Below are 26,661 nucleotides of genomic sequence, written 5' to 3' on the forward strand. Positions count from 1 at the left end.
TTCATCAACCATGGCCTCTTTCCAGAGTTTTCCATCCTCTGAATCTACTGATTCCTTCACAGTTCTGGGATAATCATCAGTAATAGATAAAGTAAAATTTTAACATAAAGTAGATGGACTATACCTTTATGGTTCCCTTCTTTCTTGAATTGATATTCTCACAATTGGAGTTTGTGGCTCTTCATCTTCTGATTCCTCTTTCGCTATAGAGTCTAATTCTTCAACTTTTAGCCCAAACTCTATCTTCTTAGGTTCCTTTGGTAGGACTCCATTTTTAATAACATCTTTCACCTCTCTAAAAACCACATCTTGGTTGTACACAACCTTCCTTGTTACTGGGTTCCAAAGATTATAACCTTTTAAACCATCCCTATACCCAATAAAGATGCACTTTTCAGATTTACTATCCAACTTTGTTCTTTTCTCCTTTGGAACATGTATATATTTATCACATCCAAATACCCTCATATGTGAAAGAGAAGGTTTCTTATCAGTCCATACCTCTTATGGAGTCTTATCCTCTAATGTTTATGAAGGTGATATGTTGACCCGGTAACATGCAGTCTCCATCGCCTCTACACAGAATTCCTGTCCTAACTTTGCCCCACTGAGCATGCTTCTTGCCCTTTCGATTAACATCTTTTTCATTTTTTCTACAACTCCATTTTTCTCAGGTGTGTATGGAGAAGTCTTCTGCCATGTTATACCACACTTCTTACAGGACTCTTCAAATTCCTTCTTGCAAAACTCTCCACCGTTATCTGTCATAAGCACCTTTATCTTCTTATCTGTCTAGTTTTCCACGAGAGCCTTAAATTCTTTAAACCTGTCAAAGACTTCAGATTTATACTTGAGGAAATATATCCATGTATTCCTTGAGAAGTCATCTATGAATGATACATAGTACATAGACTTACCCAGTGATGGAACCGAAACAGGTCCAAAAATATCACTGTGCACAATCTCTAATTATCTGTTTCGCCCTCTTAACACAAGAGGGGAAACTCACTCGATTTTGTTTCCCATATACACAATTTTCATAGAAATCAAATCCAGAGAACTATTAAACATACCTTTTACCATACCTTTACCATGAAGTATTTGAAGGCCCTTCTCTCGAATATTTCCAAGCCTTTGATGCCATAGCATGGTCTTTTCTCCATAGACCACTAGATTTTCTGCTCCACTTTCAGGAACCACAAAACTATTTCACCCATCAATAAAAGTGCTACCTTGCAACTTTTACAGAGTTCCAATACAAACTCCCCACATCAATACCAGTGCTCCCTAAACCATCTTGTAGTTATATTTCTTGAACATTGTATTTACACCTGCATCATCCAGCTTGCTTATAGAAATCAGATTTCTAGCTAATCCAGGAATATGCAGAACACTCGGAAGTGTTCTAATCCTTCCACCTTGCATCTTCAACTTGACTTTTCTGCTACCAATGATTCTAGCATTCCTGCCAACCCCTAAGAAGGAATCACCAACATCATATTTCTCATACTAACAAAACCACTCTCTATGGGGAGTGAAGTGAAAGAATGCACCTGAGTCAGTCAACCATGCCTCATGATATACATGTGTACTTAAAGAAGACACCAGGTACACATCCCCACCTTCATCAAAGGTGGTTTTCACCTCTACACAACGAGCATCATTAGATCCATTTCCTTTCTCAGGAGCTTTATATTTACAGTCCCTTTTGTAGTTCCCTTCCTTTCCGCATTTCCAACACACCTTTATAGGTTTTCCTAGAGATTTAGATCTCCCATTTGAGGACTTATTTTTGTTTTTGTTTTGAGACTATCCTCGTACAGACAAGGAATCATCATTCTAGCTCTCTATATTTTTCCGTCTCATTGCCTCTGTCAGCAAGGATGAGACTATTTCATCAAACTACAAGGAATTTGCATTGCTACCTATTGCAACAACCAGACTATCCCATGAATCTGGTAGAGAACACAACAAATTGATGCACTTATCTTCATCTGAAATTTTAATATCAACAGATAATAACTAGCTTAACACATCATTAAATGTGTACAGATGCTCTATCGCCAAGTCTCCATCTTTCATCCTTAGTTATAAAGCTTTTTCTATAGGAACAATTTATTCACTAGAGACTTAGATTGGTACAAAGTCCCTAACTTGTCCCACAAAGCCTTCATTGTAGCTTCCCCTGATACATTCAGCCATATTGAATCTGAGACACACAGTCCTATTGTGTATTTTCCCTTCCAATACAACTTCTTCCAGTCTTCATCAGCCATTGTCGTTGGTTTAGTACCCGAATCTACTATTATCCATTAATCTTCATCCACCAACAGATCCTCCATCTTGAGTTTCCAAAACTCAAAATTCTGACCATTAAATTTCTCGATCTCTATCTTTTCATTGCTCGCCATCTTCTTTCACCACAAGAATCGATCTCACAGATCTCCTACTGAATAGGATTTACCACCAGCCCGAGAAAAACCCCTCAGCAACAAGGCGTCCCCTTGAAGTCAAAATAGCTCTCATACCAAATGTAGGTTTTAACCTCGTAAAGAAATTACCTACATAGGAATTATAAAAACGGAAAATAAACAATGGTGGGAGCATAACACATAAAACAAATATACATAGATATTTTCCCCTGGATCCCAAAAATGGGACTACCAAATTGATTTTCATTATTTTCCTTTCAATGTTACAATACATATTTATACATGTTGAAGCATCCATAAACCACAATCCACTAACCCTGGATTAGAACATAATCGTGATTCCCTTGACCAGATCTACAAAATACCATAGATCGAAAACCATCGCATCCAAAACCACGTGCGAAGTCACGCACAAAACCATAGGGAGGTTCACCCACCTCATATAGGGTCCAGAAGAAAAAAAAAAAAACCTAGGGCATTGCCCCGAACCCCGTAGAGAGGGGCTAGTACCCCCATGTGACCCCCTGTTGCACCTAGTTAAACCACTAGGGCTAGTCGTGGAAAAAATATAACACAACCCAACAATATAAACAATTTATTACATTATAATTTAATCATAACCTCAAACTAGAGTTGGATGAAGAAAGATCACAAATATATGATGCCTTTAAGGGTGTCATTATTCATTCGTACATCCACAAAATATTTTATCTCAATAAATTTTATGACAAAAAATATGTTCACATAATATGAAACAAAATTGTTCTAATTTTTTGTAATGGAAAAATCACAACTTTCTATTAAGATATTATAAAGTTACATGTGCACATGCCATGACGCATACAATCTCTATGTCAAAAATGTGGTAAGGATGTCTTTATCTTGTCCCCTTTTAGTTGTTGTGGTCTCTAGTGTAATATATCTTGCTACTAACCTAGTCCTACAACTATCTTGTTGTAAGTGGGGCCAAGCATCAAATGCAATAAGAAAGAAACGTTAGATTCATATTTATAGTTATTACTATTAAAAAAGTTTTATTAGTAAAGAGTAGTAGAGTTTTCTTTACCTTCTTCAATAGTGGAGGGAAGCATAATACTTTCATATGTGACCATATGTTCCTCCTCTTCTATGGACATATCCTGTACCTGCTCTTATGTAGAAACAAGAAAGGTTATAATTAATACAACATTTTGCATTTAAATATTTTTAATTGTATTATATAATACAAATTTTTTATAACACATGAAATACCTCCATTACTGAGTTGAACATCATTGTTAAGATCAGGCACTCCACCATCAGTGAGCTCATGTGTTGTATCTACATTATTTGCCTACTTTTTACAATCAAGCACATTACTTTATGGAAAAAAATAATAACCAAAAAAATTATACAAGTAATGATTTATAAATGTTAATTGTTGCTTTTATTTGCCTAAGTGTTAGGTTGGGTGGTGGAAGATTGTGAAGACACCAAGATTGTCCTCTCTTCAACCATGGCTTGATAGTCATACTTGAAAAAAAAAACAGGTCTTCCTCTATGGGATTCTCTTTGGATTTTTACCTTTGCAATTTTTCATTATAAAATGAATTTCTATTCTTTTGTAATATTAAATTAAAATTGTTAACAATTTATATTTTGGATGCAAATTCTTTTTTTGTACACTTACAATTCTTGTGATCTATTTCGAGTAACCACTTGGGCCGAGATGATGTTGCTCGTGCTTGGCTATTCTAGCCATTGTTACTTTGGAAGTATCTCAGAGCCTATATTTAAAACATTGAAAAACTTAATTAGATATCATAATGATGATAAAACATCTTAATTTAAATATTAAAAGTTCCTCATGCCCTCCTGGTCTGGGTGGAGTCTTCACTTCTTTTCGAAGTGCCTTCTCATGTGCATCTGCCATGAGCACTCTCCACTCCATCTCTAGAATCGACAGAGGGAACTCATGTGACCTAGCCCTTTCTAATTCAGAGCTATATTGGTCCCACAAATATTTTAAATGTAGGACTACCTTTGAGGTAACTCCAGATTTGTTGAAGGTACCCTCACCGAACATGTGAACCATCGTGTTAATAAGTTCATCTTTTAACTTGGAAATTTTGGATTTCTAGTTTGTGCAAATGGTCAGCCCAAAGATTTCCAAGGTTATGTCATACAAACCCCTATAAAATACATCATTTCTTGCAAAATGATATTATTATTAGTTTAAAATAATCACAAACTATATGTTAATCTCATTTAGGTTATATTTAATATTTAAAACACTTATAAAATACCTGGAAATTTCTCTATTTTCATGGGGATATTTTCATCATCTACCAAAAACGTGATCAACAGTGACCTCATGCTAGTAACATGAGAAGATATAGGAAAACTCACTTCAAATTGTGGAATCAGATAATGCTTTACATCCACACCATCATGTGTAGATCCTGACATTCATTGTTAAAGGGATGAAAATCTTGTTGTGGGTGGTTGAGAATTTGTACCAGTCTCAATGATTGGTGACTCACTCACAGGTGGAGCATCGGTGTTGCTACCAATGCTAACCCCCATATTCATAGCATGATGATCGTACTCTGCCAAAAAATCCTGTAAAATAAAGAGTTTTTTATAAAGGATGAGAGAACTAAATTATAGGAAAATAAATGGGATAATTAAAATAGTTTCTCACCCCACACCGACGAACTTGTTGCAGCAAGGTTCTAATTTCACCTTTTATCTCATCTGTCTGAGCTTAATCAGAACTAAAGAATTAAGTTTATTTTTTTCCTTGATTTTAAGTTTCTTTATTGTTTGGATTGGATGAGTGGACATAATAATTGATTCATCAATAACCTCTTCCTCATGAGAATTTGTGGACTACTCTAAGGTTGATGTCTTCCCCTTATCACCTTGTTTATTAAATAAGTGTAATTTTCAATTCATCCACATCATCATTATATTCATAATAAAACCATTATTGACACATTTCTAAATTTATATAGAAACTTCACGTTATATCATGATGTATTAAAATGTTTTCTCAACTTACATGATGTCTAACAATATATTGTAGTAAATAACAATCATAACATACAATAGAAATTGATTACATGTTGGGTAGAAATGAATACATGCCACCCCCATAATAACAATATTTGTATTTATTCTATTCAAATTTTAATCAATGAGAATCTCTTCCCCTATAGCTAAGGATTTAATGGCACATATGAATACATGGTTTCCTCATGTCCCTCAAGTATAGAATTAGGTTGCTTATTTGTGGTGATCGGACATGTAATATTTATAAACCCTTCAATAGTATTTGTTTCTTTTGGCCTTCCATCAATATACATAGTTGTGCCTTTATTTTCATCATTTTCTTTTAGTTGCATATAATTTTTTGTCAATCCATATCTTTGCATACTTTTGGTATATTGGACTAGCGATACCCAATTGTTGCAGTTGTAATAGGGTCTGACATACTCCATCAATTCAGTTAATCCTATGTAACATACCTTTATTCCATCCATGTAAAATATCCCAAAAACAGGTAATGACGATAGGGAAATGTGGTATATCCTTTCATTGTCAAAAAAATCAGTATTTATTTCAGAAAAACCCCTGGGTTCCCATTGTTTCACTATATGTTTGTACCTCAAGGGCACCTAGATGTCATCTATGCTCTCATTATCATAAGAACATGACCCCACTTTAGCAATAATAAATTCCAGGCGTCTATGGAATTTTCTTCTAATATTTTCACATTTAGTTGATCTTCGCCTCCTAAATGACATAACAGATTTTTGGTCAATCTTTTCTATCCTACCTAAACTTCCATCACTCAACAAAGATATATCTAAGAAATACCTATTTGGTTGAATGTCCTATAACACTACATCAAAGGAGAGAAATTATTAGTGAGTGTCATAAGGGATGTTGAGAAATGTTTTGATGAAACCACAAGAGCATTATAATAGTACTAGTGAGTTACAAGGAAGTGATTTGCATTTAAAATATTCAAGTAATATTTAAAAAATTGAGAACTTGGGAACCTATTCATCCTAACCAATGAACTCACTCTATAACTTGAGAACTCAACATAATATCATAGCATTTAATATTCCATTACAAAAAATTACCCACGTGCTTTGATATGTTCAAAAATGTAACTAGTTTCAGTCTTAACAATTGACATTTCACTCATGTCATGATGTAATTCTTATGTATCTATCAAAACAAGAAAGAAAATGATTTTTGTAAAGTATGGGTTTCATGCTCAAGTCAATTTTTCATTTTGTCAAGCATCATTTGAATGCTCCTAGGGTTTGTCATGATTCAAGAGTCCTTGTAATATTGTAAAAGACCCTTTCAGGAATATGTATCAAGGAAAGAAAAATTATTTTGCAATTAGAAATGTTTAGAAGGCTCCCATGACCAAGTTGGATAGCCAAGGAAAAGTCATCCTAGAGAGGGCTAATGGAGCCTATTGGAAAGGCTATATAAGATGGATCTTCGACCTATTGAGAGACACATCAAGATTTTGAAAGTTTGTAATTTATCTTCTAATTATGTTCACATGTGTTAATACCCTGGGGTTTCTAGGTTTTCCTCAATTGCAAAATTGCAGGAGGTGTTGCAGGTTTTCTTGGTAAGTATAAAAGGCTGGATCCATCATCTTGAAGAGATATTATTTTGCTTCCCTTAGAGATCTTGTTTCACTACACTTGGAGGACTGGACAATATCATTATGTAACATATATCATGAACCATAGTTCTCTTTCTATCATCTGGTATCAAATGAAACTTTGTCCCAAACTAAGCAAGAAACTTAAAATGGAAATATAATTGGTGTTGCTCTTATGGCTTAGTTGAATCAACATGCTCTTGTCTATTGGGAAATGTAACTAGTTTCGGTCTTCATAATTTTCATTTGTCTCATGTCATGATGTGATTATTATATATTGATCAAAAGACAAAAGAAAATTGTAAAAAGAAAATTTTATAAAGAATGGGTTTCATGCTTGAGTCTATGGTCAATATGTTAGGTGTTCATTAGCTATATTTAAAACTAATGACACATAAAACATGATCAAATTCTATCCAAATTTTCACTAGAATTATTATTTTTGATTTCCACAATTTAAATGTCTATGTGATGCTAGAAAGTAATTCTCATTTTTCTTGTGCATGCGTACCTAATACTGAAATAGAAGTGGTGAGGAGAATTGTAATCATATTAAAATTAAATCTATTATATGTTCTCTTACATATGGCTACTTTTATGTTTGGTTAAAAAGAAAATTCCTGATAGCCTAAGCTTTTTGTGGGCATTATCCTCATAGTCATTTTTATAAAGGTTCTTCCCCTATATGATTTGAAGGTGTTGAAAATCATGTAATTATCAAAGAAAAGAAAAATAAAACTATATTTTGCAAAAGAAAAATTCTTTATTGAAAAATGGGTTTCTTGCCCATTGATTTTTTTATTAGTTTTGGCACCCATTATGTGCTCTAGGGTTTTGACAAGGTCTAAGTCAAGGTCATGATGTAAATTCGCTTAGAAGGCTCTAGGACCAATGTAAAATAAATTGTTTTTGAATGTAAAAAGGAAAAGAAACCACCAAGTGATGGGTCGGCCAACCCACCAAGTTGGCCCCAAAAGAAGGAAGTTTCACCACACCAAGATGATATATATAGAATATTCATTCAACCTCCAAAGACATTAATTAAGTTTGTATCTCTTGAGAAGTCTGAGATAAATTAAAGTGAAGAAGAGAAAATCAGCAAGGAAGAAGAGATGACTTCTTATTTTGTTCGAGCATCTTTTCTTGTTTTGTCAAGCTCATGCATGTGAGAAGGGAATCTCCTTTGGTTCATATTTTGGCCTAGAAAAGAGGAGAATTTCAAGTTGAAGAGAGAAGAATTTTTATTTTTGTGGCTGGCCTATCATTTGGTGCGTTATTTAGATCAAAGGTCTAGAAGACTTCCTTGAGAATCTATAAGAAGAGAAGTTTTTGGGTTTTCCCCTATGAAGGGGTTTTTCTCTAGTGAAGACCCTATTTTTTATGTCCCTGTTTTCATTGTGATCTTCTTTAATTGGCATTGTCTTGATGATAAAAAACACAATACAATAATATTGATTTTGGGCTAATAATATTACTTCATCGTTGCATAGTCCATCACACATCTCTATTCACTAAATTTGGCTCATGTGCTTACAACTTAATTCCATGGCACATGACCCACATAAGAAGTTATCGACATATATATTACAAAAAAATTCCATCTAATTTCTCAGGGCCGAAGAGGTGGCCTTGAGCAAGATTATTTCTTTTAAAAGAAGAACACAAATTGGTAAGGATTGTTGATTGTAAATTCTTTCTTATTAAATGGTCGGTTAATTCCCAAAGGATTCAGGACCTTCATTGGTATGGAGGGCTTTAAAGGCATAATAATCACTTTACTCTAAGCTATTATTAATTATTGATCAATGATTTTTTTTAGACATTATGTGTGAAAGTGACCATTATTTATTATGACATTGTTGACTTGTAATTTATAATGGATATTGTTTATATATTGTTTAAGGAGAATTGGTTATAGAATGGGGAATAAATAAGAATATATGTCACACATATACTTTTATAATAACAATTAATGTTTCATGTTAATTATGTGAAAGTAATTATAGTTTATTTTGATATTGTTTACATATTTATTATTAATATGGAATTGATCATAGAATGTGGAATAAATTAATATTCATATCAATGAGTCATGAATGAAAACATCACTAAAAAGTGAAATGTGATATTCTAACTCATGAATAAAACACATAATGATAAAAATGATATTTGAATGAGAATTTATGTTCGATGCATAGATCTTAATGGCTAATGTTGTATAAATGTTTGGCTTATATGTGTATGTGTGTGTTTTATGAGCATGAGACTTCTAATATCAATCAAAATAATAAAATAGAGAATATGAATAACCTATAGGAGCCCAAACCTATTATGGAATGTTTGAAAGATATTTTGAATATGGATTGAGGATAACAAGTGCCTTCATTAAAACTATACTAATTAACCTAGACTTAGTATACCACTTGAAGCTAGAGAGCTGTGCAAATAGTGGAAGGCTACAAGCCATGTAAATTGCCAAAATTTGAATAGAACCTCAGAGAAATATTATGACATTTAATGATTTTTGGGATAAATCATGAGATGCGTCAATACACCATCCCATGAAATCATAAATATTGGTCTCAATATAGAGGCTTATGCCATGGTGAGTGAGGCCACTCTGACACTCCAAGAATGGGAAAACTAAGGCTTGTGAGTGAACATAGGTTGATTGATTATTTGAGCACCATGAAGGTGGAGATTGTGCCATGGATGAAGAAATATCAAAGGAATAAAATTTATGATTATAGGTTTTGTTTATATTAATAGACATTATTTCACAATCATCTTGTATTACACATATTTCCATCAATAAATAAATCATTAATCTTGATTTTCATGCATGATATAGGAATTGGTGTCAAGTTGATATATCAAGGTCCATGTTGCAATGAGGTCGGTATCATAAGGATAAGTGTATTTCTATTACCATCATGTCGATACATAGGTGTTTCAATTCACAGATGTACATATGGACTACGACATTAAATACCGTATTGCATGCATAATATTTATTATCTATGTCACTGTCATGATGATAGTGACATAGACTGCTTTCTCACTTTCTTGATGATCACTATAATATGTCAAAAATATTATCAGTTTCCATCCCTTATATTACTAATATAGGGTTTCTTATGGTCAGTTTTCATATTTTCTTTAGATTTTTCATCATTTAATATGAGTCATAGAAGAGACTTGTCAAGGAGACCTTTGTCGTTTGAATGTCTGAATTAAGATTCCAAGCCTCCTTAGGGTTTCACTTTAGGGCGAATGATAACAAGATCTGAACATATATATATTAGAAAGAATGTGATGTTGAGAAAATACAAGGTTTAGATGCCATCAACCAAATCATAAATTAAAGACTTCCATACTGTAAATCAATTCCATGCCAAACAAAATTTATATTGAGGTCATGTGTATTTGGTATAGAAGCCATAATTCTTAGAGAAGACATACCATACGAAATATATAAATAATCGATGCCAAGATTAAATGCAAACTTCCATCATAGAGTTGAAATGAACTTCATATTAAGGTCATATGTACTTGGCATATAAGCCATAATTGTCAAAGAAGACATACCATATGAACTGTATAAATAATTAATGCCAAGGCTATATGCAAACTTCTACCACAGAGACAATATATATATATATATATATATATATATATATATATATATATATATATATATATATATATTGAGGGCATATGGAACTATATAATAATAAATTCCAAGATTGTATACAAAATTCCATCACAGAGCCAAAACGAAATTTATATTGAGGTCATATGTATTTGGTATAGAAGCTATAATTCTCAGAGAACACATACCATATGAACTGTATAAATAATCAATGTTAAGATTGTATGTAAACTTCCATCACATATCCAAAACAAAATTTATATTGAGGTCATACGTATTTGCTATAGAATCCATAATTCTTAGAGAAGAAAAACTATATGAACTGTATAAATAAGTGATTCCAAGACTGTATGAAAACTTCCATCACAGAGCCAAAAAAACTTTAGATTGAGGTCATATGTACTTGGTATAGAAGCCATAATTCTTAGAGAAGACATACCATATAAACTGTATAAATAATCAATGCCAAGACTCTATGCAAACTTCAATCACAGAGCCAAAACAAACCTTATATTGAGGTCATATGGATCTCTATAAATAATTGATGCCAACATTCTATGCAAAATTCCATCACAGGACCACAAAAAACTCTATATTGAGGTCATATGTATTTGGTATAGAAGCCATAATTCTTAGATAATACATACCATATGAACTGTATAAATAATCGATGCCAAGATTGTATGCAAACTTCCATTATAGATCCAAAACAAACTTTATAATGAGGTCATATGTATTGGGAATAGAAGACATACCATATGAATTGTATAAGTAATCGATGCCAAGACTGTATTTCCATCCCACAGCCAAAACAAAATTTATATTGAGGTCATATGGAACTTTATAAATAATCGATGCCAAGACTATATGAAAAATTCCATCATGAAGCCAAAACAAACTTTAAATTGTGGTCATATGTATTTGGTATAGAAGCCATAATTATTAGAGAATATATATCATATGAACTATATAAATAATCAATGCCAAGGCTATATGAAAGATTTTATCATAGAGACAAAACAAAATTTGTATTTAGGTCATATGGACCTATATAAATAATTGATGCTAAGGTTGTATGCAAAATTCCATCACAGAACCAAAACAAAATTTATATTGAGGTCATATGTATTTGGTATAGAAGCCATAATTCTTAGAAAATACATACCACACAAGATGTATAAATAATGGATATCAAGACTGTATGTAAAATTCCATCACATAGCCATACATATAGTAGTAGCATCATAGAGTTGTGCATATCGATTGTGCCATATGAACTGTATGAGAATACCAAACAACATTTCCATATGAACTGTATAATAATACCATACAAAAGTGACATCCGAACTACATAAGAATACCATAAAAAAGTTCCATCCAAACTTATAGTCATGGGTAAGGGTTTCCAACTTATAATCACGAGTAAGGGGTCTGCCCTATTGTAAGTAAGATGAATAAGGGTTTCGAGCTTAGTTATGAAACAACCTTGGTTACTTCCTTACCTTCAACTACTTTCTGACCTCATCCTCATAAGGTTGAAATGGGGAATAAATGGGTTCTTTGTTATTCCAATACCATATGGAGGTGGGAGGGAGTGGGAGCATACAATTCATAACTAGAAGCATTCGAGGAATAAGAACCAGAGACATAAAAATGAGATGGAGCATAGCATTTTGATGAACAAGAGGGTAAGTATTTTGATCTTACAGGCATGAGTAAGGTTTCACCTCATTGCAGGTAAGATGAATAAAAGGGTTTCAGGATTGAAATCATAGGTAAGGTTTCACTTCGTTGTAGGCAAGATGAATAAAAGGGTTTCAAGATTACAATCATGGGTAAGGGTTCACGCCATTGCATGTAAGATGAATAAATTCCCTCGGTGGAAATATGTGGGAAACTTCGAGGTAGGTAAAGGATTGAGAACGATAAGAGAGACGGGGTCGAGCTTACATCCAAATAGAAAATAAAGGAACCTAATTTCAAGCTATTGGCATACCTCTAATGTTTCCCTGCTCGAATACCATCATGCCCACTACTCAAATTCCCTCGTGGCATCCTCAAATTACCACTTTCCACCCTATGGAATTCCCTCATGCTCACTCTATTGCTTCCCTATGGAATTCCCTCATGATTTCTCTCCTCCCTCCCTATGGAATGCCCTTTTATTCGCTCTGTGAACTGCCCATATCGCTCTGTTGTGAACCCGAACCGGCACTTTGATTATACAATTATATATCACATTATATATAAACTATATAATGTCTCTTATATAGTATATAATATATATTATATATATAAAATATATATTATATATTATATTATAATCATATTATATATCATTATATAATTCCTATGAGTGGTGAAATACTCGAAAGTAGGCTTGTCCATTTTCACTTAACTGGTAGATGGAATTTAGTTTGATTCCATGCTTTCTCACATTGAGTACTAAGCTAGGGGAGTTGGGTGACCAATAAGCCAGCATGACCACATAGTAAAAGTGACATGCTAGTGCATGATTATTTAGTAAGTATGAATATACCCATGTACATCTGAGACTCAAAGGAAGCAAGAAACCAGTCCATCAATCATTCATTATTTAGGGGTTATCCTTGTTTCGTCCACCCAGCTTCCCACTAGATTGAAAGAGGTTTATGGGAGGAAGGTAGTGAATATTCCAACGTCATGAGAGTGGTGATAAATAAAATTCTAAAACTATTTCAAAAATGATCCTAGATGAAACTATGTCACACTTGCATAGGTGAGAGAAAAAAATTCACAAAAACACATGAAACCATACTCATATCCATTCTTAAATAAATTAAGAAATTTATAGAATGTGGTGCACATGATTAATATTAATCAATATTAACAAAATATCTCTAAATTTATTAATAGTGGTAAAAAAATCTTAGATGAGTGGGTCAAAAAAATTGTAGCATGAAATGCTATGATTATCGGGCTACTTTCTAGTGAATAAAAACTAACAGCAAAGCAATGCTTGTGTTCCTGTAGTCACTCTATCAGTGTATGTTGAGGCCTACTGATAGCGGCGTAAAAGCAGAGATAAAAGCTAAGACTCTGATTATCTTAAAATCACAAGTTATATTACCCTTCTCCTGAATTGAAACAATTGTGATCTGGAAAGCTCTGTGAATGTGTTTAGCTGAAAAAAGGAATAGAGGAGACTATATCCATAATTATTCAAATGGAGGAGACAAGGTAATCCATGTGATCAGTTAATACTTCCTGAAATACTGAGACCTTTCACTTAAGGATAAAACATGAACAAAGAAGTTGGATTTATACTAGTCTGTCATCAAGTGTTTACACTGTGATCAACACCCCCCTAAATTTTTCCTACACATGAATATTGGAGCATACTAAGGATCTAATTATCTATTCACTTCATGATCAACGAATTTTATGTTAAATGTTTAAGTCTTCTTTTCAGTTTCTAAGTGTCGAAGTCACTTGCTCACACATGTTCAGTATGTAACAAGTTATGAGTGCATTCCTTTACGCAAGCTTGAACAAGCCTATCACATCCATCAAGATAGTGCATATGCAATGTTAAGTCTATGTCAATAGTCAGTGTGCACTTTGAATTGTAAATCTCTCACTTTTGGTCATGATTGCTCTTTTATTTTAGTGAGTTTTACAACTGTCACTTTTCTGCACCTTCACTTTTGCAAGTGTCGCTTTCATTTTTAAGACTGTTGTTTTTTCTTGCCTTCACTTTAATAAGTGTAGTTTTCATTTGATATTTTTCTCTGGCAATTTTCTCTTTAAATTTTGTTCGCATTTTGCAAGTCTCACTTTCAATTTTCTCTTACCATCACAAATGTCATCTTTTGGAATGGGAAGTGTCGCATATTGCATAAGCAGATTTGTGGTTCATTTTGAGAGGAAAATTGGCTACCAAAGGGTCCTATCTACCGTGTATACATGTATTATACCCATTTTTCATTGTCCCACTAGCATCATCACTGTCGTCGTAAAGTGTATCTTAAGTGTCGCACCTAGTTGAAGGGAGTGAGTTGTACATTCTTAAAGGGAAGTTTTGATGCATTCTCTTGCACTATTGTGTCCCATTCATCATAAAGAAATACATCAAACATGTTCCCCAAGTCTTGAGCACTTTCGTACAAGTGTCATTGAAAATTTTACCCTAAGTGTTGTACTTGGAGGAGGTTGTTATATTGTCGTCACATTGAGGGGATCATGTTGTTCTTGTGTACTAAGTGTTCAATGTTGTGTCGTCAATTATTTTGAGTGTGTATGATCACTCATAAGTTCATCTCAACCTCACTAAGCCTTACTAAACTATGCAATATTTATTCTCAACCCTCAAGCTTAGACTTTTCCCCTTGGAACTATGCAATGTATAGTCCCTACCTTCCATAACTACACACTTTGTATTCTCAGTACTCAACCTTGACCCTTGAGCCCAAAAGCTACATAGCCCCTGCCTTTAGTCATATTCTTCTACACATTATGCATTCTCAAGAAACAAGACTCCAACTTGAGCTCTTGAACTACATAAGCCCTAGGCCTTTGTCCCTCGAGAAATATGCAGTGGAAAACCTCAAGCCTCAAGCCTTAATCATGCCTCCTTAAGCCCCTAAACTGTGTATTTTTCTTTCCCTATCCTACCTGAACTATGCATTGCATAGTCTCAAGCCTTAGTCTTGGCCCCTAACATCCTAAGCTTCCCAACTATGCAATCCTTAAGCCTATCTCTAAACCTAGCACTTAGTTTGAGCTTAGTCAGTGGTTGTCATGAAGCATGTTAGACTAGGGGTTTATCAGACTAATATCATCTTGTCATGAGTGGATTTCAGTTGCAGGTATTATATCATGTTATGACAGGATGATGATGAAGGAGATGAAGAAGGAGACTTTGTTAGAAGACACCTTTGTAGTCGCAAAGATAAAGATAATCATTGAATATTAGATGAAGAGATACCAATTTCAAATAGAATATTAAAGATTAGGATCACATGAAGACTCCATATCAATCAACCCCTTGGAGGATGAATACAAAGAACATGCAAGATCCATCATGAATATGTAAAGAAAGCAGAAAAAGGAGTAGCTTGGTAATTCCACATCATCATGAAGTTCTATGTCATCATTGTCAAGAGTTGTCTGAAGACTCACATGTGTCATAGTGTCTTTCCACATCAGTTATGGAGTTTAATTATTTAATTCTCCAAAATGAGCAAATGTTAAATTTGTGGAGAACTAAGGGTCCCACATGGAATATGAAGAGTCACTATTAACTTCTAAAGTCATATAGAATCTCAAAGGTCATGCAAGAATTCAAAAAGTCATTGTAGAAGCTCAAGAGTAATGAAGGAGGTCAAGATTCACATGGGAGATGAAGATTCACCTCATTTTTTACAAAAACACCCTCTTAACTCAAGAAAAAGGAATTATGTGACTTGAACTTTCACCTTGGCTCTCTAGCATTGGCATAGGAGATAATATCTTTCTATGGAGAAGCAAGTGGTGACCTAAATGTTCCACTATTGGGGATAATGTGGCAACATGGTACTTGTATATCTTGGAAATTCCACTTAATATATGAAGCTCGACTAGCCAACGCATTTTCATGAATGTATCATGAATATCATAGGACTATTATTTAGATGTTTGCAGTATGTGTTTCGTTCATATGTACAATGGAAATTGAACTATTTCAGTGGCTTTGGTACTTATCTTATTGAAGATATGTTGTATTTGGTTTTATGATCGTGGTTTTCTTGTGAATTACTTTGCAGACTAACTTGTGATCATCTTATTCTCTTATGTGTATCTTTTAGGGTAGTACCATTACTTTTCTTCTAGAGGCTCACTCTCCTTCTCCCTGTTGTGAAACTACCTTATATACATCGCAATTGTATACCTTACAGTGTTCACTTAATTTCTTGTTTCAAAGAATGATTGTATAGCCTCTTATGTTAATAATGGAAGTGAAGGAAAATCCCTAAAGACAATGGAAATTGGCCATATTTCTGATTGGGGCTCCTTCTCCAAACAATGTGAGGTATAATTAGGACTTCACATTGGGGAGACCCTATTGGTTGATGGATTTCTAGCACTGTCAACATAATCTTAGTTTATTTTGTCAATGTGTTCAGAGGTTACTACTTGTCTCCTATATTACTTTTACTTTAGCTTGTTGTATATTTACAGTCCATAGTCCTCACGATATTCAGTAAGGTAGTCCCTTCTTGTAAAGTTCTGGTAATGGTAGTTTCTATTATATGTATGGTAATAGTGGTGGACTCTCATAATCCTCCCAGTCAAACGATGAAATGAAGGGATCCAAATGTAATATTTTATGTAACACTTTTTCCTATCAATAAAAATACATTGAATAAATTTATAAAAAAAGAGATATGAGTTAAAAATAAATAAATAAATAAACCTAATATAATGTGCACACTTATCAATGATATGTTAAAAGTGAAAAATGAGAAATAATTTCATTTTGTAAAGGTACGTTTGTAAAAGTAATGTAATAAATGTAAAGCATAGTCCCTACTACAATTTTTTTAAAGGTAATTTTGTAAAAGTAAGTTTAGTCCCTACTCCATTATTTTACCAAGAGTTAGAGGAGATTAGTGTACAAGACTTTCAATCTATAAACTTGAGTTTTCTTTACTTTTCATTTTTTATTTTTCTATAAACTTTTAAATTAAAAATTAATTATCTTTGCTATTTAATTATGAAATAAATTTTATATAATAAATATTTATTAAATTTATCAATTGCTATATAGATATTTAAGCATTCATTGGATTGTGACCATTTATTACATTGGTTCCAACCCCAACGTTGTAATTTTTTTTTAACAGTAACAATCTCCTTATGTAAGTCTCCTTATAAAATTACTACAAAATTTATTACTAATAGGCTAAATTTTTTTTTCCTGTAATCATCTCTAAAAATCAGGGAGGGTTCATGAAACATCAAAAAATCCTAAATAATGTAATATTGGTTCAAGAGGCCATTCATTCAAGTAAGGAAAAGAAAATAACCTAGTATTGTCATAAAGTTGGACATGGCCAATGCATCTAATTAGGCAAGGCACTCCTTTATTTTTGTGGTCATGGAAAATTTTTGATTTAGTGAGAAGTTCATAAGATGGATAAAGGCCTACATTGGTGCTCCATGGATCTCCACCCTCATCAATGGTAGACCTTCCAACCTTTTCTTTCCCTCAGGAGCTTAATACAGGGGTGCCCTCTCTCCCCTCTCTTATATATTTTGGTGGCATATAGTGTTATGATCTTAACCTACAAGATGATACTAGAATACCAAATATGCGAAGAAATATACCCAGAACATAGAACAATGAGAAATAACAGCAAGTATTTTATTATTCAAAAAGAAATGTTCACTTGCCTCTTCGAGGGGGCAACCTCCAATAGAGCTGAGCTCAATTACAAAATAAGATACGATGCACATCGAGGGGAGTCTCTATCCTTTATATAGGATTCATACATGCAATACCATGAGGCAATACCATGGTTCTTATTAATACCATCTATCTAATACCATGGTCCATTTGCAACTAACTGCGGTCCCTTCATTAAATGTGGGTTAACCACTTACAATTATTAATATGGGTTTTATTGACTCTTTACTTAACTATAACTATGACTCGATCCTATTACATAAATAAGGGGGTTAGGGTTGGACCCTAACATGCCCTCCCCCATAAGAATAGCCTTGTCCTCAAGGCTGAAGTTGTGGAAACTACTGAAGGATAGTGGTTGGTTCCCAGGTTGCATCTTCCGGAGAGGTGTCTTTCCACTTGACGAGGACTTCCTTGATCGTGCGGCCACGTAGGTGCCGTTCTTGTGTGTCAAGAACCTGTTTAGGTTGGAGCCAGATTGACCCTTCTTCATCCACTTCAGGTAGACTGGTTTGAATTCTGCAATGGTTCCCAATCACTTTCTTGAGGCATGAGACACGGAAGACTGGATGGATTTTTGCAGTGGGTGGCAAAGCTAGCTTGTAGGCGACTTCTCCAATGCACTGAAGTACTTGATATGGTCCGTAGAATTTTGGAGATAATTTCTGACAACCCTTGTCTTTGAGTGATGTTTGCTTATATGGTTGCAACCTCAAAAATACTTGATCCCCTTCTTGAAATTGGCGTTCTGAGCAATGTTGATCTGCCTGTTGCTTCATGCGGTTTTGGGCTTAATGAAGATTCTCTCTAAGGTGGGCCAACATGGTTGTGTAGTTCTGTAGGAGTTGATCCACTGCTTGTATCTTCGAGAATCCCTTGATATATGAAGTAGGGGAAGGAGGGAGTTGACCATAAACTACTTCATATGGAGTCATCTTGGTGGTGGCATGATAGTTGGTGTTATACCACCATTCGGCTAGAGGTAACCATTGTACCCAGAGATGTTGCTTTTCTGAAGTGAAACACCTAAGGTAGGTCTCCAGACATTTGTTGACTACTTCCGTTTGACCATCAGTTTGTGGATGATAGGAAGTATTGAGTTGTAGTTGGGTACCTTTTAGCAGGAAGATTTCCTGCTAAAAGCTACTGGTGATGATCGGGTCACGATCAGACACAATGGAAGTGGGCATGCCATGCAATTTGAAGATCTGATTCATGAAAGATTGAGTGACCAAAGTCGGTGTAAAAGGGTGGGGTAGGGCGCAAAAATGAGCATACTTAGAAAGTCTGTCCACAACCACCATGATGACTAACTTGTTTCTTCACTTTGGAAGAGTCGTAATGAAATCCATAGAAACCTCTGTCCATATTGAGGCCGGGATGGGCAATGGCTGTAATGTGCCTGAGGATTTGACTATTTCTCCTTGTGGCACTGATAGACATCGCATTCAAATACAAAAGTAAGAATGTCCTTTTTCATTCCTGTCCAAAAAAATGATCTTCGAGTGCAAGAATACGTCTTCTGAAATCCTGAATGTCCTGCAGTGGGAGATGAGTGCAACTCCGCCAAAATGCGGCTTTTGAGGGTGGATGTTGGTGATACTATGACTCTGTTCTTGTAGTGAAGAATCTCATCCTACCACGAGTAGCCCGCTGTGGAATTTGGATCTGCTTGCAATTGATTAATGAGTTGCGAGAGCCAGGGATGTGAAAACCATTCCTTGCGAGCCTCTTCAATCCATTTTGGAATGGGAAGGGAAATTGCGAGCAGGGTACTTTCCTCCTCAAATTGGTAGGTTAACGCATCTGCTACGATATTTTCACACCATTTCTTGTAAATTATCTCATAATCATATCCCAGCATTTTGGTGAGCCATTTATTTTGTTTTTGTGAGGATAGGCATTGCTCCAAAAAATATGTAAGGCTTTGATGGTCTGTGCGGATTTGGAAACGTCGCCCCAATAAGTATGGTCGCCAGGTATCTACTGCATGTAATATGGCCATCATCTCCTTCTCATAGGTAGATTGTCCCAGATTCTTCCCACTTAGTTGTTGGCTCGTGAAGGCCAAGGGTCGACCTTCTGGCATTAAGACCGCCCTAATACCCGTACCTCAAGCATCACATTCAATCACAAAATATTTTTTGAAGTCAGTTAGTGCTAAGATTGGAGTGGAACACATGGCATGTTTGAGAGCTGTAAAGACTTTTTGTGCTTCATCATTCCAAAGGAATGAATTTTTCTTGAGGAGTTGAGTGATGGCACCCTGAGACGCTTATTGAGACTTAGCCCATAAGAATAAGGATTGTTGTGCTTCATCATCCCAAAAATGTTTCATCATCCCAGAAATGTCAATGCTGCCCAAAGTCCTGTGAAAATCACGCCTAGGTATAGGAACCCACACAATTAGTCAGATCTGAATGGTGGATCTGATTATTGTGACGACTATAGAGCCCAAACTGCTAGATTTGGATGGCAGATCTGATGGATCTGATAGATCTGAATGGCTGAGCTGATAGATCTAAACGACGAAATTGATTGCTGTTGCTACGACAAAACCCCACTTGCGAGATCTGATCTGGAAAAGATTATGCATGATCCAGAGATAGAGAATGGAACTGTGGTCTTCAGGAGTGTCAGGTGCTACAGATTGCAATATACATAAGGGTCTAACAGTAGTACTCAACCCAATTTTTTAGGGCACTAACTGAGGAGGATCAACTGTACCCTTAGCCGTACAACCTGATTACCCTCTCATACGTGTGAGTAATATCTCTAAGTGTTGTTCTCAGTGTATTGTAGCAGCAAGATGGTCGAAATTTTATCTATGGCGAGGTTTCAAGGGAGCTAGGGGGCTTCTGATATACCCAGAGGGTACTTGGAAGACAGTCCATGCACGGTTCTGTCTAATGCGCTACTACTCGAAGGGGTACCCAGAGGGGTTACAAAGGAGTCCAACAAGCATGACCAGATATTGTATTTTCTACGTGCATGCCTCCCCAAATCTACAAGTTTATGCGCTCAATGATAGATCCCGTGGTTTAAAGACGCCAGAACACGTCTCTAGCCAAAAAACAAAAATTCTAAAAATTGGAGATCCCACTGGCCCTGGAAAGTGCTCTGATACCATTTGTTATGCTCTTAACCTGCAAGATGATACCATAATACCAAATATGTGAAGAAATATACCCAGAACATAGAATAATGAGAAATAAAAACAAGTATTTTATTATTAAAAAAGCAATGTTCACTTGCCTCTTCGAGGGGGCAACCTCCAATAGATTTGAGCTCAATTAAAAAATAAGACATGATGCACCTCAAGGGGAGTCTCTATCCTTTATATAGGATTCATACATGCAATACCATGGGGCAATACCATGGTTCTTATTAATACCATCTATCTAATACCATGGCTCATTTGCAACTAACTGTGGTCCCTTCATTAAATGTAGGTTAACCAGTTACAATTATTAATATGGGCTTTATTCTCTTTACTTAACTATAACTATGACTCGATCCTATTACATAAATAAGAGGGTTAGGGTTGGACCCTGACATCTAGCTTGAGTCGAAACTTGGAAATGGAAATATTTGAATTTTAGTTACGAGGTCTTAGTATTTCCATAAATATAAAAGAAATCAATCACTCCCAATTCATTGATGATATGTTGTTGCTTGGGGGGGGGATAAAAGATAATTGTTTGGTGCTTTAAAATAATTATGAATTTATATTTGTACCTATCTAAGTGATTGGTAAATAAAAATAATATCCATTTATATGGATGGAACTACACAGATGCAACAATTCGAGAGATCATTATCTCTCTAGAATTTTAGCTCGGAATTGGATGGAGGCATTTCAAATATTTGGGTATCCATATTTCACTAGGATAAACTAGTTTTGTGGATTGAAATGAAGTCCTTTAAAATATTAGGAAGAAAATGTAGGTGTGGGGGCGTAGTGGCTCAACGTCGAAGGCTAGATAGTTATGATTAAAGCAACCCTCTCCTCACTCCCAATTTATCTATGCTCTACGCTTATTGCCCCTAAATGAGTTATCAATTAAATAAGTTCCATCATCTAAATATTTCCTGGGAGGAGTATAAAACAATGAAAGAATATTATAGCTTGTGTAATTGAACATAGTTCGGTTACCAAAAAATCATGGGGAGCTAGCTATTAAAGACCCATATTTTATGAATCTCATTCTCAACATGAATATAGTTTGGAGTCTGTTATCTGATACTAAAGACTGGTGGAGGTAGGCCTTCTTGAATAAATACTTTTACAAAAAAAACATTCTCAAGTAAAAAATAGTTGACTGGTTTGGAACAAGTTTGAAAATTTGGAAATTGTTCAAGGAAGAAACCCCACTCATCATCAAGCATTTGATTTTTCAAGAGGGAGATGGAGCACACATTAATTTACAGCAATATAATTTCACTTTTGATGGCCCGATTGGGAATGGAGACGAATTCTATGAACTAACATACTTGATGTCCTAAGAAGGCCTCTCAAATCTCAAACACATCTCAAGATGGAATGATCATGAAAATTACTGGCATTAGTTGTGCCCCAACCTTTCTCTCAATCTCCTCCCTCAATGGTCCCTTCTCATCTGCAATCTCAAAGGGATGGCTCCCATCTCTACTTCAGATTTTGATTCACTAATATGGAAGCTAATTCATCATTTTTTCTATACAGTTGAACAATGTAACACCCATATATCAAACAATTGCTTCATTCGACCTCAGACATGATATGGAAGGAGATATCGCAGAAATATTATATCCCAAAAATAAATACCTTTTTTTGGACCCTAGTCTATCAAAAGGTACTAATAGCTAAGAATTTGAAAAAATGAAATATTTTAGGCCCTTCAAGATGCACTCTTTGTATGGTCGCAAAGGTCCTCTAATTTGTTTCAACTTCATTCCACTCCTTCAAGGTTTAGAAGGCAACATGTGTACCGCTATGTGATATCAAAGCAATCCTGGAGTCCTAGAATAAGATGTTTGTAACCTGAAAAAGAAAGTTCCCTTGACCTTAAAATCCCTCCTCTCTTATGAGGTGTTAGTTAGCTCTGCCCAAACTACGTTTTTTGGTTGTTATGGTTGGCTAGGAATGGGATAATTTTCAAAGATGAAAGGAAGGATCCTCAAAAAGTGGCCAATAAAGCTCTAACCCTTCTGTTTGAACCAGTCACGTCTCAAGGATTTAAAGCTGAATAAATAGATGATCTCTCCTCAATTGAAAGATAACGGATCAAGGTAGGGAAGCTCCTAGATCAGGCTATCAGCTTCATATTATGCCCAATCAGAAAGAAGACCCTATGCATAAGATAAAGGCCAAAGGAGTTTCAAAACTGGTGATCAAATAAAAATAAACTCTCATTTTTTTTATGGTGCCTCGAAAGGAAACGCATAGGTGGTAGGAGTAGGAGGGATGATCCTTATCCCTAATGAAAAAATTGAGATCCAATACATTTGGGGTTGGTATCAGCTACCAACAATCAAGCTGAGTTTTTGGCTCTATGGAATGGATTATCTCTAGTGATAGAAAAGAAGATATCAAATTTCATTCTCTTTGGGGTTTCTTTAATTATAATTGCACATGTTTATAAATTGACAGGATCCTAAAATAATAGTCTCCCCCCTCTATTGCAAAGGATCCTCATCCAGCTCCATAAATTTGACAAGATAGGAATATTTCATGTGCTTCGTCAGCTGAATTCTTTAGTAGACTTATTAGCCAATAAACTAACAAACTAGATCAAGGGATGCTAGAGTTGAACGATTAAAACTATACAAACATATCTTTGTCACAATCCCTAGTATTGACAATAATAAAGTAACCAAGGGCCCTCGTAGATTCTCAAGCATAAGAACATGTGAAGAAATCAAAGTATGGTAGCATTTATGGCCACTTCATTTTTCATATTACAGTTTGATGATGATCTCCATGGTTCGATAGCTAGCAATTACTTGACGCTTCATCTTCTTATACAAATGGAACTTGTCTCTAACGTTTTCAATGTATATGTGTATGGAACACCTCCTCAATGCCCTCATATGTTGGGCCTTTAAAATATCAAGATCGGTTTCATTTAGTTCTCATTCATTTCACTCAAGTTGGTCGCTAATTTCATCCCTATTATGTATCATTCCACACATCCAGTCAGAAATTTGAATCATGTTGGGTTATAGTGTCTTAATTCTTCATTTCATTTTCACAGGGAGAATATACACCAATCAAGGAGGGAATGACAGGACTGAATTCAATCTTCCTTTAGCCTATATATTCATAAGAAGGCACTTCTCATCAATTCTAAGAATGTTGAGCCTAGGAAGGTGTAGTATCAGAGTTAAGTTAATCATTAGCGTCAATGGTTGTGTGTTGAGAGAAACACACCAAGCTTCTCTGAGGAGAAGTCATCCCAAAGAAAATATCAGTACTTCTTCTCAACACTTTGTTTAGGTGGATGTGAATGTATTTCTAGATAATATTATTGAATCCATGCTTAACCTTCTAAGTTCCTTCAACCAGAGGAACGAGGTAGAGATGAAAGACAAAAATCCTTCGAAGAACTAATCAATGCCAAGTTAGATCTAACACAAATGAATATGGATTGCTTCCAAAATGAAATATGAGCTGAAATCGCTATAATTCACTACAAATTTGTTGAATTTAATTAATTATGTGTCTCGCATCCATATGGTGACAATAGATCTCAAAGCCAAGGAAAACTTTTAGCGGAGAAAAGGAAAACAAGTCCTTGGTTCAAGAAACACCTTTGACTGGTATATTATCTAAGAAGAATATGACACAATTGTTAGAATTGAGTGCAATCTTGAGAAGGAGGGGTGTGAATCAGTAATGCAATGGTTTATTACATTTTTTAAAACATTTTATCAAAATAACCAAGAATCAGTAACCCATCATCTAACATATGAAGAAATAGAAAATCAACATGTAAAAGCACCATGAAAAATATCAAAAACATGCACATCAATGGACACAAGTTTTTTGGTGGAAAACCCTCTCCAAGGAAAAAAAACCACCCACTATTTTTTCTTCTCAAATCTTCTATTAATAGCTAAACAAATTTGTACATGGAGTAGGTAATGCCCACTAGCTAGAAGACTTGACTCCTACAATAGTGTGCTGACATCTATCAACTAAGAAGTACCTACTCACATGACTCTGTAGAATAAACATCTACTGGAAGCCTCCACAACCAACGAGCCTCGCACAATAACCATTGGATTGAGATTCTCTTCCTATAATCAGTATCTGTTAGTCTTTGCAAGCATGAAGTCTTTATGCCTCCAACTCCTCCATACTGTTAGAGTCGGTCTAGTAGCCCTCCATCAGCGATCAAAGCTCTTTGCATTTGCATAAGTAGGTGTCTCATCAGTGTCATCTCATTGCATTCCATTAGGCATGCCATAACCCTGATGGAGGAGCTGGTGTCTTTATTCCCCTCTTGGCACTGCTGGATCAAGTTGTTTCAGTCAATAAACTCTTTCAAGGTTTCTTGTCTTGTCTTGAGGTCAAAAGTCCTAGTTCTAGGGTTTAGGTCAAATTTGTCTTTGAGGTCATGTCTTTAAAAGTCAATAAATGCCCATCAGGCCAGAGGGATGACTATCAAAGGTTTTCTTCAAAGGATTTCATCTTGTACAACTAATTTTTACCTTGGATTTAAAAACCCTGTTTTTAAAGACAAGGTCATTTTCTCATTTTTGTAAAAAGTTGTAAAAATTCAAAATTCTTTGAAAGTCAGCATGCAGCCCTGGTCCCTTTTGCCAAGATTCCTCAGAAGCTATCCTTGCAAAAATTTTCAAGAAAAAGCATCAGTTCAACCAATTTCAGGACAAAAGGAAACCATAAAGTCAGCAGCATTTAAATTTTGAAAAAGTGTCAAGTTAAAAACATTAGAAAGAGGGTTTGAGGGGAAATTAATTTAAATAAAGCCTATAAAGCCCCTCTCTCCCTCCATTTGATCATCATTTGCCTCAAAGCAATAGTGAAAACCGATTTGGAGAGAAATTGGGTGAAATTGTAGACAAAGCCCGCACGTGACCTATCAAGACCTGCGCGCGATGTGTTGGGCAGGCGCAACGTGTCAGGGGGGTCATAGCAGTTGGGAAAAAACACTGGCGCGACGTGTTGGGTGTGCACGACCCGTCTAGACCAGCGCGTGACGTGTTGGGAATTCATCCACAAAAAATTGCCTGTAAACTGCCAAACGATCCCAAAATTCTTCAAGATTGCAGGTAGGCCTCTGATCATCAAAGTATTTTGATTGATAAAGAAAAATGAGCATGGGAAATGTGTTTTAATGCCATCAAGTTGAAATGAGAAGTTCATGTATATTTTCTTTAAAAATGTCAAAATGCAAGTAGAGATAGGGTTTTGTTTTGCTGCTATCAAGGTCATCCCTTTCATTCCCATTTTTTCCCCCACATCCCA

The sequence above is a fragment of the Pinus tabuliformis genome, chromosome 6 (assembly GCF_031772625.1).
Source record: "Pinus tabuliformis cultivar Carrire ecotype Pingquan chromosome 6, CPIR1, whole genome shotgun sequence".
Taxonomy (NCBI): domain Eukaryota; kingdom Viridiplantae; phylum Streptophyta; class Pinopsida; order Pinales; family Pinaceae; genus Pinus; species Pinus tabuliformis.